The 20,816-nt window shown below is 37.6% G+C and overlaps 1 pseudogene; it reads right to left on the bottom strand.

Annotated features, from left to right (window-relative positions):
* Positions 1 to 13,664: 13,664 nt before the first annotated feature.
* On the bottom strand, positions 13,665 to 13,918 carry LOC129015269 (small ribosomal subunit protein eS27-like; annotated as a pseudogene).
* Positions 13,919 to 20,816: the final 6,898 nt, after the last annotated feature.

Genomic DNA, 20,816 nt, shown 5'->3' with positions numbered 1-20,816 from the left:
GAACAAACACAACCTTAAGATGCTCAATAAGTGCTGGGTTCCTCCTGGAATTAAGGCTTCAAATAAGGCATGAAAAAGCTACAGAGATTTTTAGGGAATGCTTGCGATCTTTTTTTCTGTTTTTTTTAATAATACTTTAAGTTTTAGGGTACATGTGCACAACGTGCAGGTTTGTTACATATGTATACATGTGCCATGTTAGTGTGCCGCACCCATTAACTCTTCATTTACATCAGGTATATCTCCTAATGCCATCCCACCCCCCTACCCCCACACCACAAAGGGCCCCAGTTTGTGATGTTCCCCTTCCTGTGTCCTGTCTCATTGTTCAATTCCCACCTATGAGTGAGAACATGTGGTGTTTGGTTTTTTGTCCTTGAGATAGTTTGCTGAGATTGATGGTTTCCAGCTTCATCCATGTCCCTACAAAGGACATGAACTCATCATTTTTTATGGCTGCACAGTATTCCATGGTGTATATGTGCCACATTTTCTTAATCCAGTCTATCACTGTTGGACATCTGGGTTGGTTCCAAGTCTTTGCTATTGGGAATAGTGCTGCAATAAACATACGTGTGCATGTGTCTTTATAGCAGCATGATTTATAATCCTTTGGGTATATACCCACTAATGAGATGGCTGGGTAAAATGGTATTTCTAGTTCTAGATCCCTGAGGAATTGCCACACTGACTTCCACAAGGGTTGAACTAGTTTACAATCCCACCAACAGGGTAAAAGTGTTCCTATTCCTCCACATCCTCTCCAGCACCTCTTGTTTCCTGACTTTTTAATGATCGCCATTCTAACTGCTGTGAGATGGTATCTCATTGTGGTTTTGATTTGCATTTCTCTGATGGCCAGTGATGATGAGCATTTTTTCATGTGTCTTTTGGTTGCATAAATGTCTTCTTTTGAGAAGTGTCTGTTCATATCCTTCGTCCACTTGTTGACGAGGTTGTTTGTTTTTTTGTTGTAAATTTGCTTGAGTTCATTGTAGATTCTGGATATTAGCCCTTTGTCAGATGAGTAGTAGATTGCAAAAATTTTCTCCCATTCTGTAGGTTGCCTGTTCACTCTGATGGTAGTTTCTTTGGCTGTGCAGAAGCTCTTTAGTTTAATTAGATCCCATTTGTCAATTTTGGCTTTTGTTGCCATTGCTTTTGGTGTTTTAGACATGAAGTCCTTGCCCATGCCTATTTCCTAAGTGATATTGCCTAGGTTTTCTTCTAGGGTTTTTATGATTTTAGGTCTAACATTTAAGTCTTTAATCCATCTTGAATTAATTTTTGTATAAGGTGTAAGGAATAGATCCAGTTTCAGCTTTCTACATATGGCTAGCCAGTTTTCCCAGCACCATTTATTAAATAGGGAATCCTTTCCCCATTGCTTGTTTTTGTCAGATTTGTCAAAGATCAGATATTTGTAGATATGTGGCATTATTTCTGAGGGCTCTGTTCTGTTCCATTGATCTATATCTCTGTTTTGGTACCAGTACCATGCTGTTTTGGTTACTGTAGCCTTGTAGTATAGTTTGAAGTCAGGTAGTGTGATGCCTCCAGCTTTATTCTTTTGGCTTAGGATTGACTTTGCAATGTGGGCTCTTTTTTGGTTCCATATGAACTTTAAAGTAGTTTTTTCCAATTCTGTGAAGAAAGTCATTGGTAGCTTGATGGGGATGGCATTGAATCTATAAATTACCTTGGGCAGTATGGCCATTTTCACGATATTGATTCTTCCTATCCACGAGCATGGATTGTTCTTCCATTTGTTTGTATCCTCTTTTATTTCATTGAGCAGTGGTTTGTAGTTCTCCTTGAAGAGGTCCTTCACATCCCTTGTAAGGTGGATTCCTAGGTATTTTATTCTCTTTGAAGCAGTTGTGAATGGGAGTTCACTCATGATTTGGCTCTCTGTCTGTTACTGGTGTATAAGAATGTTTGTGATTTTTGCACATTGATTTTGTATCCTGAGACTTTGCTGAAGTTGCCTATCAGCTTAAGGAGATTTTGGGCTGAGACGATGGGGTTTTCTAGATATACAATCATGTCATCTGCAAACAGGGATACTTTGACTTCCTCTTTTCCTAATTGAATACCCTTTATTTCCTTCTCCTGCCTAATTGCACTGGCCAGAACTTCCAACACCATGTTGAATGGGCGTGGTGAGAGAGGGCATCCCTGTCTTGTGCCAGTTTTCAAAGGGAATGCTTCCAGTTTTTGCCCATTCAGTATGATATTGGTTGTGGGTTTGTCATAGATAGCTCTTATTATTTTGAGATACGTACCATAGATACCTAATTTATTCAGAGTTTTTAGCAATGAAGGGTTGTTGAATTTTGTCAAAGGCCTTTTCTGCATCTATTGAGATAATCATGTGGTTTTTGTCTTTGGTTCTGTTTATATGCTGGATTACGTTTATTGATTGTTGTATGTTGAACCAGCCTTGCATCCCAGGAATTAAGTCCACTTGATCATAGTGGATAAGCTTTTTGATGTGCTGCTGGATTCAGTTTGCCAGTATTTTATTAAGGATTTTTGCATCGATGTTCATCAGGGATATTGGTCTAAAATTCTCTTTTTTTGTTTTGTCTCTGCCAGGCTTTGGTATCAAGATGATGCTGGCCTCATAAAATGAGTTAAGGAGGATTCCCTCTTTTTCCATTAATTGGAATAGTTTCAGAAGGAATGGTACCAGCTCCTCCTTGTACCTCTGGTAGAATTTGGCTGTGATTCCAACTGGTCCTGGACTTTTTTTGGTTGGTAAGCTATTACTTATTGCCTCAATTTCAGAGCCTGTTATTGGTCTATTCAGAGACTCAACTTCTTCCTGCGTTAGTCTTGGGAGGGTTTATGTGTCCGGGAATTTATCCATCTCTTCTATATTTCTAGTCTATTTTCATAGAGGTGTTTATAGTATTCTCTGATGGTAGTTTGTATTTCTGTAGGATCAGTGGTGATATCACCTTTATCATTTTTTATTGTGTCTATTTGATTCTTCTCTCTTTTCTTCTTTATTAGTCTTGCTAGCAGTCTATCAATTTTGTTGATCTTTTCAAAAAACAGCTCCTGGATTCATTGATTTTTTGAAGGGTTTTTGTGGCTCTATTTCCTTCAGTTCTGCTCTGATCTTAGTTATTTGTTGCCTTCTGCTAGCTTTTGAATGTGTTTGCTCTTGCTTCTCTAGTTCTTTTAATTGTGATGTTAGGGTGTCAATTTTGGATCTTTCCTGCTTTCTCTTGTGGGCATTTAGTGCTATAAATTTCCCTCTACACACTGCTTTGAATGTGTCCCAGAGATTCTGGTATGTTGTGTCTTTGTTCTCATTGGTTTCAAAGAACATCTTTATTTCTGCCTTCATTTCGTTATGTACCCAGTAGTCATTCAGGAGCAGGTTGTTCAGTTTCCATGTAGTTGAGTGGTTTTGAGGGAGTTTCTTAATCCTGAGTTCTAGTTTGATTGCACTGTGGTCTGAGAGACAGTTGGTTATAATTTCTGTTCTTTTACATTTGCTGAGGAATGCTTTACTTCCAACTATGTGGTCAATTTTGGAATAGGTGTGGTGTGGTGCTGAAAAGACTGTATATTCTGTTGATTTGGGGTGGAGAGTTCTGTAGATGTCTATTAGGTCCACTTGGTGCAGAGCTGAGTTCAATTCCTGGATATCTTTGTTAACTTTCTGTCTTGTGGATCTGTCTAATGTTGACAGTGGGGTGTTAAAGTCTCCCATTATTATTGTATGGGAGTCTAAGTCTCTTTGTAGGTCTCTAAGGACTTGCTTTATGAGTCTGGGTGCTCCTGTATTGGGTGCATATCTATTTAGGATAGTTAGCTGTTCTTGTTGAATCGATCCCTTTACCATTATGTAATGGCCTTCTTTGTCTCTTTTGATCTTTGTTGGTTTAAAGTCTGTTTTATGAGAGACTAGGATTGCAACCCCTGCCTTTTTTTTGTTTTCCATTTGCTTGGTAGATCTTCCTCCATCCCTTTATTTTGAGCCTATGTGTGTCTCTGCACGTGAGATGCGTTTCCTGAATACAGCACACTGATGGGTCTTGACTCTTTATCCAATTTGCCAGTCTGTGTCTTTTAATTGGAGCATTTAGCCCATTTACATTTAAGGTTAATATTGTTATTTGTGAATTTGATCCTGTCATTAGGATGTTAGCTGGTTATTTTGCTCGTTAGTTGATGCAGTTTCTTCCTAGCCTTGATGGTCTTTACAATTTGGCATGTTTTTGCAGTGGCTGGTACCGGTTGTTCCTTTCCATGTTTAGTGCTTCCTTCAGGAGCTCTTCTAGGGCAGGCCTGGTGGTGACAAAATCTCTCAGCATTTGCTTGTCTGTAAAGTATTTTATTTCTCCTTCACTTAGGAAGCTTAGTTTGGCTGGATATGAATTTCTGGGTTGAAAATGCTTTTCTTTAAGAATGTTGAATATTGGCCCCCACTCTCTTCTGGCTTGTAGAGTTTCTGCTGAGACATCTGCTGTTATTTTGACAGGCTTCCCCTTGTGGGTAACCCGACCTTTCTCTCTGGCTGCCCTTAACATTTTTTCCTTCATTTCAACTTTGATGAATCTGACAATTATGTGTCTTGGAGTTGCTCTTCTCAAGGAGTATCTTTGTGGCATTCTCTGTATTTCCTGAATCTGAATGTTGGCCTGCCTTGCTAGACTGGGGAAGTTCTCCTGGATAATATCCTGCAGAGTGTTTTCCAACTTGGTTCCATTCTCCCCGTCACTTTTAGGAACACCAATCAGATGTAGATTTGGTCTTTTCACATAGTCCCATATTTCTTGGAGGCTTTGTTCATTTCTTTTTATTCTTTTTTCTCTAAACTCTTCTCGCTTCATTTCATTCATTTGATCTTCCATCACTGATACCCTTTCTTCCAGTTGATTGAATCGGCTACTGAGGCTTGTGCGTTCGTCAGGTAGTTCTCATGCCATGGTTTTCTGCTCCATCAGGTCCTTTAAGGACTTCTCTGCATTGGTTATTCTAGTTCGCCATTCATCTAATTTTTTTTCAAGGTTTTTAACTTCTTTGCCATGGGTTTGAACCTCCTCCTTTAGCTTGGAGTAGTTTGATCGTCTAAAGCCTTCTTCTCTCAACTCGTCAAAGTCATTCTCCATCCAGCTTTGTTCTGTTGCTGGTGAGGAGCTGTGTTCCTTTGGAGGAGGAGAGGTGCTCTGATTTTTAGTTTCCAGTTTTTCTGCTCTGTTTTTTTCCTATCTTTGTGGTTTTATCTACCTTTGGTCTTTGATGATGGTGACGTACAGATGGGGTTTTGGTGTGGATGTCCTTTCTGTTTGTTAGTTTTCCTTCTAACAGACAGGACCCTCAGCTGCAGGTCTGTTGGAGTTTGCTGGAGGTCCACTCCAGACCGTTTGCCTGGGTATCAGCAGCGGAGGCTGCGGAACAGCAGATAGTGGTGAACAGCAAATGTTGCTGCCTGATCGTTCCTCTGGAAGTATTGTCTCAAAGGAGTATCCAGCCGTGTGAGGTGTCAGACTGCCCCTACTGGGGGATGCCTCCCAGTTAGGCTACTTGAGGGTCAGGGACCCACTTGAGGAGGAAGTCTGTCCATTCTCCGATCTCAAGCTGCATGCTGGGAGAACCAGTACTCTCTTCAAAGCTGTCAGACAGGGACATTTAAGTCTGCAGAGGTTTCTGCTGCCTTTTATTTGGCTATGCCCTGCCCCAAGAGGTGGAGTCTACAGAGGCAGGCAGGCCTCCTTGAGCTGCAGTGGGCTCCACCCAGTTCGAGCTTCCTGGCCACTTTGTTTACCTACTCAAGCCTTGGCAATGGCAGGCACCCCTCCTCCAGCTTTGCTGCCTCCTTGCAGTTTGATCTCAGGCTGCTGTGCTAGCAATGAGCGAGGCTCCATGGGCGTAGGACCCTCCGAGCCAGGCATGGGATATAATCTCCTGGTGTGTCATTTGCTAAGACCATTGGAAAAGCGCAGTATTAGGGTGGGAGTGACCCAATTTTCCAGGTGCCGTCTGTCACCCCTTTCTTTGACTAGGAAAGGGAATTCCCTGACCCCTTGTGCTTCTCAGGTGAGGTGATGCCTCATCCTGCTTCAGCTCACACTCAGTGTGCTGTACCCACTGTCCTGCACCCACTGTCCAACACTCCCCAGTGAGACGAACCCAGTACCTCAGTTAGAAATGCAGAAATCACCAGTCTTCTGTGTCGCTGACGCTGGGAGCTGTAGATTGGAGCTGTTCCTATTTGGTCATCTTGGCTCCACCCCCCGTGATCTTTAAATAACTGAGTCTAGTAACAGGTTATATTCAAAGAATTAACTTTGTTATTTGCAAATATAATTATTGCCACCCAAGTATGAAGATTGACTTAGGCTCCTCTTCAATCATGTCAGCCCCTTTTGGCATTCGGTTCTTTTTTGCCATTGGATTTTTTTTTTTTTTTTTTTTTTTGCCTGTACCCTAGAACAGAGACCATTATTCTTGACTGGCAAGTCCATGCTACCCTTGTCAATATTCTCCATCCTAATACATATTCCCTTGAGTATATGTTCTCTGTTAATTCAGAAACGTGGGAAGTTTAAAGGAATTAACTAAACAGTAATATTCATAAAGACAGAGATTGTGTTTTCTTATTTTATTGTTGGGAAATAATGGGTATTTCAATAAATTTGGGGTACAAAACCAAATGTCTGCTTTGTTCTCAACACTCTACTAGAAGGTGACCACGTGTTTTCTTGGTTAATCCTCCAAGATGCACTCATATTGAAATATGAAGACCAACTTACACAGAGTAAACTGAGGTTCAGAGACATTTATTTTCTGTGTGTGTTTTTTTTATTTGTATTAACAAACACATAGGGACAGAGATGTTTATTGATTTGCCAACATTTCATATACACTAAAAGATTGAGTTGGTGTTTATTTCATATGTATATATGGTCCCAAAATTCCTGTGCCATCTACTTTAGCATCATCTCTTCCTACATGAAATTGAGTTTATCACAAGATTTTAAAATGTATTAATAATGCATTAGTAAAATTTTTTATGAGCTCTGTCAGAGAATAATGATAATGGGTTGGGCATCTCCACTTAAAAGATGAAGTAATTATAATAATAAAGAACATCTATAATAATAATCATCATCATCATTATCAATATTCTCAGCTTCTGTACAGTTCTTACAGCTTATACAAATTTACACATTTTTTTCAGAAATATTAAAACCAGGCCCTGTTCTTAAAAATTTGCCCTGTGTCACATGACTATTCTCTGTGATTCTGAAAGCCCTCCATAAGCAGTTCTTTATCCCCTAAAAAGTGCTGGCATTGTTGAAAAGGAAGGTACCTAGGCTGGATATCATTTGAGTTTTCTTTGAAACTGAAGAAGTAACTTTCTCTGAATTGTCCTCCTCAGTTTCACTCCCCTCTGACAGCGCAGTGACATGAGCTTCAGGGCAGCCCATGTGTTTCACTAAAGACTGATAATAAGTAAGCTTGAAAATGGCAGCAGATATTAGTACCACTTACTTCCTCAACATTGGATTGGATAAAGTACTTCCCCAGCAAATTCATTTTATAATTTTATTTCTTTTCATACTTGTAGATTTCAATGGAACCATAAAATATTAATTCTGGAAAATGCTTATGAAATGGATCTAGCCTTGCCTAACCATTTTGCAGGGGAAGAATCTGAGATACAAGAATTGACTTGCCCAACAAAAAGGCAAGATTAAGTCAAGATTAATGGAAAAGTCAATATTCAGAATAAAGTTTCCTTCCTTCCTCCCTCCTTTTGTTTCTTCTGCAATAATTAGTTGAGTGCCTGTCAAATCAATGTAGGATTAAAGGCAAGAAACTAATTCTTTTCCTACATATTTGCACGTTTGGGAGGTGTCAGGGAGGTGTCCCATTGTCCTTGTCACTAAAGATACAAAAGTTGACCCTCCAAGAATTCACTGTCTATTGGGAAAACAAAATTGTAAATACATAATCTCACTCTCTCACTCACACACATACACACACACACCAGTGATAGTATCGTGATATTTTCAAGATAGAGTATTGCATTTGAGCTGAATCAGCTTGTTGGTGCTGTTTCTTAGTCTACAGCTTGTTTCTCTCTCCAGTTTGCTTCTTATCACCCTGTCAATTGCATACCTCCTAAGAGACCCGAGCAGATGACACTGTAACCTAGAGCAGACCTTAGGGACCAGCTGCCTTAGCTGGGACTCTGACACTTTTCCTTCCATTAACCCTGACTGAGTACTAAAGACGGAACGTTTTGGTTTACAATTCCCCGAACACCTCTTGAGTTCAGCTTGCCTCAAGTACAACCATACATCAGAATTACATTTCTTCCAGTTTCAGTGCCCTATGTTCTGGTGAGTTCTAGGGGATTTCTGTTTCAACAACCAGACCCTATTCTTCAAAGCCACCATTTAAAATATTCAGAAAATTCTGTTTGTTTTTTAACTCAATGAAAGAGATTAGACAGAAATGGTTTTCCACTTTAGCAGAAGCTAGTCTGGAAACTGAATTGTAAATAGTACAATTGGTGAGTACAGAACTTTTGTAAGCTAGTCTGGAAACTGAATTTTAAATAGTACAATTGGTGAGTACAGAACTTTTGTTTAAGGGAAAGCTAATTCACCCGTATCATTCAACATTTATAGCTGATATGGGCCACTGACATACATTTTATATTTTGCAAATGGTTCAGGGGAGGAGATTATTTAGAAGTTTGATCAACATGTTCTTTCCTCCTCAAAATAAAAAACTCATAATACTGAAAAGTAAATTATTTAAAAGTTTGACCAACACGTTCTTTCCTCATCAAAATAACAAACTCATAATACTGAAAATTAAAAAGAGAAAGATTTTAGAATGAACAGGTATACACAAGGTTAAACTAGCCATTGGCCAATATTTTTAAAGAAGTAATGGACATGGTGGAACAATAATGATCAATCACAAAACTCATTAAATATATACAAAATATAATACGTATCACATAACACATACTATCTGATGCAATCCTCACATTCTGACTACTGTGCACACTTGGACCATTTATTTCTGTGAAGAATTAGATTCCATAAAGTTTTCATCATTGACATTTTAAGTTACATATAAGCTCTAGTTTCCGAAATGCTCAACATATGAAAAGGTTTATGCCACATCTAATGATATCCACTTACATCCAAAAATAAAGTTTTCTGGCTTAAATTATAAAAATTCTTTTATTTCTTGGCAGAAGAGAAACAAACAGAAAAACATATATGGTATTTCTAATTATAATGTGCTTTTTCATACTAACCATTTCATAATATTCTTCAACGAGACTAATTATCATTGAAATGGTTGGACATTTTAGAAGAGTTGTGTTAGGTAATATGCAAAAAAAAACCCCTCAGTAAGTATTTCTTCTGAATCATTTAATCATTTATTCAGTGCATATATACCGAGCAACCGTTTTATTCCATTCCTATGGAACTGCTAAGAATGCCAAGGTAAGACATCCTCTCTTTGTAGCCAATGATTGTAAAGGAGAGACAGGCATACAAACAAATAATTAAATGTTGTTACCTGAATAAAAATATTGGGACAGACAAACTAACATGAGATTACAAAATAAAAAAAAAATGGTTCTGCTTTGTGGGGAGTCTGGGAAGGCTGATGGAAGAGGTGACATTTGGACACTAAATAGGAGCATTTCAGGGGCATGATGTAGGGGAGGACATGGAGAGGCAGATGCAATGTGGGGAGACAGGTGGATCACGGTAGATTTAATGATCCACAAGGCGCCTAATTATGAGTGAAAGGGAAAGTAGAAGGGGAGGAGTCAAGGAATAAAGCTAATGCCATTTCTACTTTTACCTACCAGTCAGTACCTATTGCATATCTGCAGGTCTTCAGGGAAAACCACCATCCTTAAAAATTAAAATTAAACTGTTACTACTTATGGTACCCATGATTGCCACTGCCAAACTGGAAAAGATTTCCAGATTTTCCTTCTCCTTATCTTCATTATAATTTTTCTTCTCCTGTCATTCCCCTCTCCCAACAGAAGCCCCAACATCCCTTCCACAGTGCTTGGTATGCAGATGGAAGGCTGAATGTGATGAAAAATTATTCAAACAGCATACCACAAGCTAACTATTTCAAGCGTATCTATTGACTGAAGAGATTTGCATTATGAACTAAGTCACTGCGACAAGACAATGGTAAATAGCAGCCAAAACAAAGAAATAGATCATTTAAATAAAGAAAAAGAGCTAACACCAACGGGTATCCATTTCTCCTCAGTTGAAATTTACCCTAGAGGAACTAATATGAAAATATTACTTTCATTGTTTAAAAGAAATCCAGTGGAATGAAATGCTAATTTTGTATCTCCAATAGTGAATTGGATGAATGAGAAATGCATTCAACTGCAATATATCCAGTTTTTGCTGTATACACATTGTAAAGTTCTACAGATATAAAAATTAACGCTGGGCGCGGTGGCTCACGCCTGTAATCTCAGCACTTTGGGAGGTCACGACGGGTGGATCATGAGGTCAAGAATTCGAGACCAGTCTGGCCAACATGGTGAAACCCCATCTCTACTAAGAATACAAAAATTAGCTAGGCATGGTGGCACATGCCTGTAATCCCAGCTACTCAGGAGGTTGAGGCAGGAGAATCGCTTGAACCTGGGAGGCGGAGGTTGCAGCGAGCTGAGATGGCACCACTGCACTCCAGCCTGGGCGACAGAGCAAGACTCCGCCTGGAAAAAAAAAAAAAAATTAACAAGGCATAGTCACTGCACTCAAGGATGTAACAGTTGATGAAGGGAGAAGGACACAAACAAGCAGCTGCAATGCAAAGTGGTAACATGTACAAAGGATGGCTACACAAAATATCATGGGAGAATGGAAGAGAAAGAAATGGTCCTACCATGTTCAGTTGATATTTGGGGGATAGTTAACGATAAAAACTTAAAAGGTGATATTCAAGCCAGAAGATTAGTAAGTAGAAATGTTGATGGGGACACTGCAGATGACCTGGGAGACAGAGTGGCCTCTCAGAAAGAGAAAATAATTTAGAAAGTCTCAAGAACAGGAAATAATACGATCATAGCAATTATTCTATACAGAGAAGGAAAAGAGGTATCAGTGGGGTCTAATGGAAAGAAGTTGGGTTATAGTAGACCAGTAATCAGAGTTTAAGCTGAAAAAATTGAATGGAACCAGTTTATAAAGAGCCTGCTTGCCACCCTGTGAAAACTGCATTGTATCAGGTAGCTAAGGAGAATGCTTTAAATTATCAGACGTGGTTTTGAAGAAGAGAAAAGTCAAGGCAGACTGAGATGGAGGGATTTTAGTTAGGAAACACCTGGGAAGATCCTATTTAGTAATTCAGGGTGGGAGATGATGTAACCCAAATCGGGATTTATATTGACTGGGGTAATTTTTTTATCATTTAATCAGAAGATAACAACTATAGAACATTTAATAATGATATGGTGCTAAGCCTTTCTCCTAGCCTAAAGCACTTTTTAAACATAGAAACGGTAAGAAACTCTATGAGAACAGAGATCTTGCTTTCAGGAATTGCAGGAATTCCACTATACCCTCAAGACCTTGAATATTGCCTGGCAAATCACAGGTGTTTAATAGTATCTGGTAAATAAGTCAAGGGAGGGATGGACAGATGGATGGATGGATGGATGGATGGATGGATGGATGGATGGATGGATGGATGAATGGATGGATGAAATTTTATTTGGCTTCTGACTTACATCAGGTTGGCTAGGAACTAGACTTTAAGGTGGAGATTCAAGTGCAGGAGGTGTATTAGAAAGCAGTTAGAGGAACAAGGACTGGACAGAGGGAGAAGATAACCCATAGAGAAGCCCCAGCCAACTCTACGGGGATCTCTGCATGGCTCCTCTAGAGCTATACTGTTTCTTTTGTACCCTAATCAACTAGTCATTGGATAAGGGCCACCCATTTGGTTAAAGAAAATTCCTAGAGAGAGGCTCAGCTCTGAGCTGTTAGCAGCCAACCCTCCCAGAAGCTGGAGAAATACGTGCCTCATGTTTAATGGGAAAGTGCATTTCATGGTTCCTGGCACATTGCAAGCATTCACTAAATGATTAAATCTTGGTGTTATTAAGCTCTTGAATTACAAGAGGGATTTCCTATTTTCTCCAAATTAGTCTCCCATAAGTTATTTCTGGAAAGTAAAGTTTTCAAGTTTCAATTATCTGAAGTTCAAAGTTTTGAGGGGCCAGGGACTCAGACTTTCCTCTATACAGTCAAATGCAGAATATCTTCTAAAGAGTGAACATGAAATAAGTATAAATGAATGGTAACAGAGAAAGGGTTAATTCCCTAGATAAGCATGGCCGTCCTCTTCACGCATGGCCAGGGAGCAAGAAGATGTATGTCCGCACCCCCAGTCTGACTTTGGAGATAAAGAACACTGACCAGACCTGTGAGTTCAGAAAAGCTGCTTCATCTCTCAGAACCTAAGTTTATTCACTGATGGTAAGACCTTCCTTGGAAGACTGACTTGAAGAGTTTATGACAGAGCATCTCCAAGTTAACAGCCAAGCAAACTGTCACGGGGCACTGAATATTTAAGGGTTTCAAATTCCAAATGACAGCTTCCTTTATTTGTTCTTTGTCTCTAGTTTCCAAGAGACCGGGTCCCAGTTCTAGTACTCAACTACTCTTCCCACTGAGTTATATGGGATTATACCCCTAGTGGTTCAAAACCAAACAAACAAAATATCATGAAATCTCTTTACCTTGTAATAAAGAGGAAGGGTTTTTCAATTCAACAAAAAAAGATATAAATATTGTATACATTTATTACCTACAGTGAAATAATGTACCATTTTATTGGTGTTGCCATGTTAACTTTCTTGGATCCTAACTTTGTGCACTGTCACAAAGTCATACTAATATTAGTGCAGCGCCTAAGGACAGCAGTTACAGCATCAGACAACCAACATTCAAAACCTAGCTCTGCCACACTGCTAGCTATGCAATGAATTAGTTAAGACCCTTAAGCCTTAGTTACTTTTTTTGCAAAATATGCATGAATCATAGAATCTAATTCATAAGATTATGTGATGAAGAAATAAGATAATGTATGTAAAGTCCTTAGTTCAATGCCTAGTGTTGAATAACTCTTCTTAATAAAAGCAGCCATCATTTTTTGACCACTATATGAGTCTCTTAAAGCTGCCATACAGAATACCATGAACTGCGTGGCTTAAACAACAGAAATTCACTGTCTTACAGTTCTGAAGGCTACAAGTCCAAGATCCAGGTGTCAGTAGGTTTGGATTCTCCTGAAGCCTCTCTGCTTGGCTTGCAGATGGCTCCCTTCTCACTGTGTCCTCACACGGACTTTCCTCCTTTTGTGTACATCCATACTAGAAGCAGGACCCACCCTACCTGCCTCATTTTAACTTAATTGCCTCTGTAAAGATGATATTTCTTTTTTTCTTTTTGCCCATAACCAAAACTTTATTGAAAGCCTGACATCAAAACAGGAGATCACTGTTGTATACCTTACAAAACCAAATGTAATTACATTATCTTGGTAGATTAATTCAAATTATGGAACTTATGATAAGGCTTTCTATAAGATAACACTAATTCAGGAAGCTGTGTGGATCATTAGTGTTGCTTTCTTCTAAATGAATACCCTTCTGCGAGGCAGGCCTTTCCTCCTGTAGGCTGGCACAACACTGTTAAACAACCTACACAAAGAACCACTCTCTGAGCATGGCTGAAAACCGTGGTAATCTTGTAGCAACCTGGACATTTTACATGCCTGTAGTAAGAATGTGGACTTTGCACCAGCCATTTCTTTTTATTTTTTTCTTTTCCTCTTCCAAGGACGGAGGTAGTATATCTCTAGCCAAAGTCATCCTGTATCCAGTCGAGCCCTTCTAGACCTCTCAGCCTACACCACTAGCGAGCTGCACGCGATCTGCACTCAGCATCCAATATTTCCAACTATGGTTACATTCTGAGATACTATGGGTTGGGACTTCAACATATGGATTTTGTGGGGGACACAGTTCCACCCATAAAAACCACTCACCATTTGTTTTCTATTATGTGTCAGGTGTAATGCCTGAACCACTTTCTTCTGAATGTGCCCCAAGTGTGTTCTTGGCATTACCTCATAAATTGTTTTACTCTTTAACTCAACTCCTGCTCAACAAACAGCTTGCCTTGTTGTTATTTTTTCAACATAGAAATAGGCTTTTTTTCTAATCATCTTATATATAAAATGTATATTCATTGTAAAATGCTCAGACAATATAAACATCTGTAAAGATAAAAAGAAGCCTATGTATAACCCCACTACAAAGAAACAACTGCAGTTTTGATATTTGTAGATGGCCAGATATTTTTTCTTTTTCTTTTCTCACATAAACAAACTTATTGTTTCTCAAAGGTGGAATTATACTCTGCTTCTGCCCATATTTGACATTTAAAATATTTTAGACATCATTTATGTCAAAAAGCATAAATCTACATCACAAATTTAATACTAAATAATATTTTATAGTAACTCTGTTTTCCAACATTAACTTGTTGACAATTTTTTTGCTATTACAAAAAAAGCAGTTCAATGAACATCCCTGTTGAAGCATCTTTGCCCTGATCATTTCTTTCACATACTTTTCAAAATAAAAGCATTAAAAAAAACTTAGATTGGTTGATATGTATTTCAAGATTGCCCTCCAGAAAGATGTTCCAATTATGCTCCTTTTAAGTGCTAACCGGTTAATATAATTGCCAGGAAACATGCTGATTTTGCAGCCACCCTCTTCTACCCCCTGCCTCCCCCAAGCCATAACTATCCCTTGAGAAGCCATATCATACTAATTGAACCAATATAACATGGCCCTTTCCCCTCAGAGTGACAAGGCTAAAGCAGATTATACAATTTGCAAGTAACACATGGAAACATATATCCAAGTGCTAAATTGCATGTAGTACAGATGCTAAGCACCCTGGGAGGCTCGGCTTATTTCCTTCTGCTTTTAGTCCCCACACAGGGTTGAAATGAAACACATCCATGTGCAGTAATGTGTCTAATGTGTTTCTCTAAAAGAATACTTAATCTTCTGGTTCAACTTTAGAGAAACTAAAGCAAAAACAGCCTCACAACCCGTTTTTCCACCTTCACCTGCTACCATTCTTACTCACTAAACTCCAGCCATGCTGATTTTCTTTATGTTTCTCCAGCACCAAGCTCATGCCTGAACAAGAGCCCTTCTACTTATTGCTCCCTCTGCTTCAAATGCTCTTCCCCAATGTCATCCCCAATGGCTTCCTCTTCCTATTGAGGTCTCAGTGTCATTCATCTCATTCATGACATCCTCAGAAAGGCCTTCATTGACAGCCCAGTTAATAGCACCTTCACCTTACCCCTTTAACCTCCTACTGCATTGCTCTTTCTTTCCTTCTTAGTATTTACCATGGGTAAGAATTGTCTCATTTGTTTTGTGCTTATTTCATATTGGCCTATACACACTAGAATGTAAGCTCTATGGGGACAGTAACTTGGCTGATTCACCCATCACTATATAGAATACAATACTCCTATCTGGCATGAAGCATATTTCATAGACTTAAAATAAATTTTTTCACATTTAAACATCAAGGTATATGTCTTATGCTTAGTATCATTTAGATAGTAATCAATGCATAATTGACATTGCCTACACATGCACAAACTTGGTCATCATTACCGACATTGTCATCTCTTCAGTGGAGTCTGTATACTGTTCAAACTACATGTATAGAGTTTAATTGCCATATAAAATACCCTTGAAATTGATTATATAAAATATCTTTGATTTTGATGATTGAGCACTGAATTTAAATGTTGGACACCTAGAAAGTCACAGACACATAATACCAGAAACAGAACGTAAGTTTAACATTAGTCAGGCTAACACTTGTAGGAAGAGGAATGATCACATCTCCATATTACCTTGTAAAACAAAAAGAAGTGCATTATGGAGCATGTGAAATGAAGACATATCCAAGTAGATTACGCTGTGTTACATTTTGTTACTTTTTGCACGTATCTTTCCATGTATCTTGCTAAGATACATGCAAAAGCTTTGTCCATTATGTGCCAAGCAAAAGATTTTTAAAATCCTAAACATTTATGTACCTGATAACAGAGGTTAAGAATATATGAAGCAAAAGAAAAGAAATAGGACTGCAAGCAGAAGTAGACAACTACAAATATAGCCAGCCATAATTGACAGAAAAAGTAGACAGAATATCATTAAGGATGGAAGACTTGAAAATTATAAACAAATGACTTGACCTAATTGACATTTTTAGGACACTCCTCCCAACAACAGCAAAATACACGTTTTTTTCAAGTGCATATGAAACATTTACAAAGACAGATTCTACTCTGGTCATAACGTAAGTCTCAATAAATGTGAAAGAATCCAGGTCACATAAAGTATGTTCTCTGAACACAATGAAATTAAAATAAAATAAACAATAGAAATATCTCTGGAAAAATCTAAAAATATGTAGAAATAAAATAACATCCTCATAAATAACCCATGTCAAAGAAGAAACTAATATAAAAATTATAAATTGTTTTAATTCAATGAAAATAAAAACACAACATATCAAACTTTGAGGAATGCTTCTAAAGCAGTAATTGGGACAAAATTTATAGCACTGAAGACCTATTTCAAAAATAAAGAGCAGGAGGAGTAGAAGAAGGAAGCCTCAAATGAATTATCTTAGCATCTATTTTGAGAAATTAGAACAGCAAATTAAACTCAAAAGTAGAAGAAGAAATAATGAAGATGAAAGTGGAAGTAAATGAAATAGAAACAGAAAAATAAGAGAAAAACAATGAGACCAAAATCTGGTTCTTTTTATTTTCCAAAAATATTGATAAACCTCTAGCCAGACATTTTACACACACACACACACACACACACACACACTCACACACACACGCATGTATGCATGAGAGAGAGAGAGAGAGCGAGAGAGAGAGAGAGAGAACAAATTATCAATATTACCAGTCTCAGGAGTGAGAGAAGTTAAATCACTACAGATTCTACAGATAAGGGAATATTATAAACAACTTTTTGCTAATAAATGTAATAACTTAGATGAAATGGACAAATTCTTTGAAAGACACAAACTACCAAAGCTCACTCAAGAAGAAATCGACAACCTATATAGACCTATATCAATTAAATAAATTGTTTTTAAGAGTTAAAAGCTTTTCCAAAAACAAAATTCCAAGCCAAGATGACTTCACTGTTGAAGTCTGCCAAACATTTAACAAATAAATAGTATTCTAACAAACTCTTGGAGAAATGTGAAACCTGAAGAAATAGTTTCCAACCCATTCATGACACAAGAATTATTCTGGTACAAAAAATCAAAGACGTTGTAAGAAAAGAAAACTACAGATGAATAACTCTTATGATCATGGATATAAAAATTCTAAGAAAATTTTTAGCAAAATGATTTCAACATTTTACAATCATGATAATACATCATGATCAACTTGAGTGTATCTCAGGAATGCACAGTTGGTTCAGCACTCAAACATTAATGTAATTCACCTTCATGTAGTTTGTTCTAACATTGAAAACAAACTATATTATCATCTCAGTAGATACAGAAAGTACCTTTGACAAAATCCAACATTATTCCTGATAAAAACTCAGCAAACTACAAGTAGAAGAAAACTTCCTCAACTCAATAAAAGGCAGCTACATAAAACAAACACCTAACATCAAAAGTATTGATAAAAGACAGAATGTTTTCCCTGAGAACAGAAACAAAGCAAGGATGTCCATTCTGACCAGTTACATTCAACATTATACTGGAGATTCTGACAAGGGCAATAAGGTAAGAAAAATAACTAAAGGGCATTCAGTTTGGAAAAAAAAGGAGTAAAGATGTCAGTATTCACAGATGACATGATTGTCTGTAAAAAACACAAAACACAATGGAATGTACAATAAAGCAACTAGAACTAATACATGAATTTAGAAAAGTTGCAGAATACAAAATTAACACACAAAAATAAATTATATTTCAACTTTCCAGAAAAAGAAAAATTAGAAGTTGAAATTTTTTAATACGTCATTTACAATAGCACCAAAAGTATGAAATTACTAGGAATAAATAGGATAAAATATATGCAAGACATAAACACATAAAACTAAAAAATAGTGTTAACAGAAACTGAGAAAATCCTAAATAAATGAAAAGATGTACCATGCTTATGAATCAGAAAATGTAATATTGTAAAACTGTCCATTTTTCCCAAACTGATCTATAAATTCAATCAAATCACGATCAAAATCCAAGCAGGCTTTTTTTGTAGAAATTATCAAACTGATTCTAACAACTCATATGGAAAGGCAGAGTACCTGGAATATCCAAATGAACTTTGAAAAAGAAGACCAAAATTGAAGGATGAATACTACCTGATTTAAAGATTCATTAAAAGCTTCGGTAATCAAGAACGTAAGATATTGCCATAAAGATAAACAAGAAGATCACTGTAATAGAATATAGAGAGTCTAGAAAGAGGCCCAAACATATATGGACACTTGATTTTCAATAAAGACACAAAGACAATTCAGGGGAGCAAGGAAAATGTTTTAAACAAATGGTGCTGCAATGATGAAAAACAGAACTTTGATCCACAGCTCACACCACATATGTTAACTCAAAATGGGTCACAGACCTAAATGTAAAAACTAAAAAAACTTTCAGAAGAAAACCATAGCAGAAAGCCTTTGTGACTTCGGTTAGGCAATTACTTCTTAGATATGTCACCAAAATCATGATTTACAAAAGAACAAATTGATAAATTGGACCTCATCAAAATTTAAAACTTCTCCTTGAAAGACATCCTTAAGACAATGAAAAGACAAGCAACAGACGTGTAGAAAACGTTTGCAAAGCATATATTTGAAAAACGACTTGTTTTCAGAATACATAAAGAACCCTCAAAATACAGCAATAAGAAATGAAACAACTCAGTTTTTAAAAAGATGGAGGATAAAAGATTTAAATAGATACTTAAAAAAAATATGAGTGGAAAGAAAGCATATGAAACAATATTCAATATTAGTCATTAGGAAAATGCAAATTAAACCACAACCATATACCACTATGCACCCATTAAAGTAGCTAAAAAAAAAAAAAGTAAGTAAGCATATGAAGTATTGGCAAGAATATGGCAGAACTACAACTCCTGTACCCTGCTAATGAGAATGGAAAATGGTAGAACTGCTCTGGAAACTGTTTGGAAGTTTCTGTAAAAGTTGAAGATGTGGCCGGGCATGGTGGCTCATGCCTGTAACCCCAGCACTTTGCGAGGCCGAGGCTGGTGGATCACGATGTCAGGAGTTCAAGACCACCCTGACCAAAATGGTGAAACCCTGTCTCTACTAAAAACACAAAAATCAGCCTCGCGTGGTGGCACACGCCTGTAATCCCAGCTACTCAGGAGGCTGAGGCAGGAGAACCACTTGAACCCGGGAGGCGCAGGCTGCAGTGAGCCGAGATTGGGCCATTGCACTCCAGCCTGGGTGACAGAGCAAGACTCTATCTCAAAGAAAAAAAAGTTAAAGATGTACATACCACAAAGTATTGTACATAAATATTTATAAGAAATATATTTGTAATAGCCAAACACTGTAAACAGTCTAAAACTCCATCAACAAGTAAATGAATGAACAAATTGTGGTATATCCTGTAATGGAATACTACTGAGCAATAAAAAGAAGAGAATTATTAGTATATACTACAACCATGGAAGGATTTCAAAATCATTATGCTGGGTGAAAGAAATCAGACAAAAACTAGTACTTACTGTGTAATTCCAGGTATGCCAAATTATAGAAAATGTAAATTAACCTATAGTGATAGAAAGTAGATCCGTGGTTGCCTAAGGACACAGTGGAGGTGAGGAGGAGGCTTGTGCAGCCTGAAAGGGAGGGATGACAAAAAAGCATGAGAAGACTTTTGGGGGTACTAGATATGCACCCTATCTTGATTGTGGTCATGATTTCATGGGTGCATCATATACCCAAACTTGTATACCTTAGGAATGTGTAGTTTGTCATATGTCATCTCTCCTCAATAAGGCTATTATCAAAAAAAAAACATGCATCCCTAATATGACAACTTTATTTGTCTATTTTTAAATTTTAGATTCAGGGGATATGTACATGTGCAGATTTATTGCATGGATATAGTGCATGATGCTGAGGTTTGGGCTTCTCATAATGCCATCGCCCAAATAGTGAACATAGTACCCTATAGGTAGTTTTTGCAACCCTTGGCTTCCTCTTCCCTCCTGCCTTTTGGAATCTACAGTGTTCACTGTTCTCACCTTTGTGTCCATGTGTACCCAACGTTTAGCTCCCATTTATAACTAACAACATGTGGTATTTGGTTTTCTGCCTCTGCTTTAATTTGCTTATGATAATGGCCTTCAGCTCCATCCATGTTACTGCAAAGGACATGATTTCTTTCTTTTTATGGCTGTGTAGTATTTCATGGTGTATATGTACCACATTTTCTTTATCCAGTTTACCAGTTCACTGTTGATGGACACCTGGGCTGATTCCATGTCTTTGCTAATGTGAATAGTGCTGCAATAAACATATGAGTGGAGGTATCTTTTTGGTAGAATGATTTGTTTTTCTTTGGGTATATACCCAGGAAGGGGACTGCTGGGTTGAATGGTAATTCTATCTTTAGTTTTTTGAGAAATCTCCAAGTTATTTT

The sequence above is a fragment of the Pongo pygmaeus genome, chromosome 18 (assembly GCF_028885625.2).
Source record: "Pongo pygmaeus isolate AG05252 chromosome 18, NHGRI_mPonPyg2-v2.0_pri, whole genome shotgun sequence".
Classification (NCBI taxonomy): domain Eukaryota; kingdom Metazoa; phylum Chordata; class Mammalia; order Primates; family Hominidae; genus Pongo; species Pongo pygmaeus.
The sequence above is the reverse complement of the archived record's forward strand: the minus strand, read 5'-3'. Positions and strand labels throughout refer to the sequence as shown.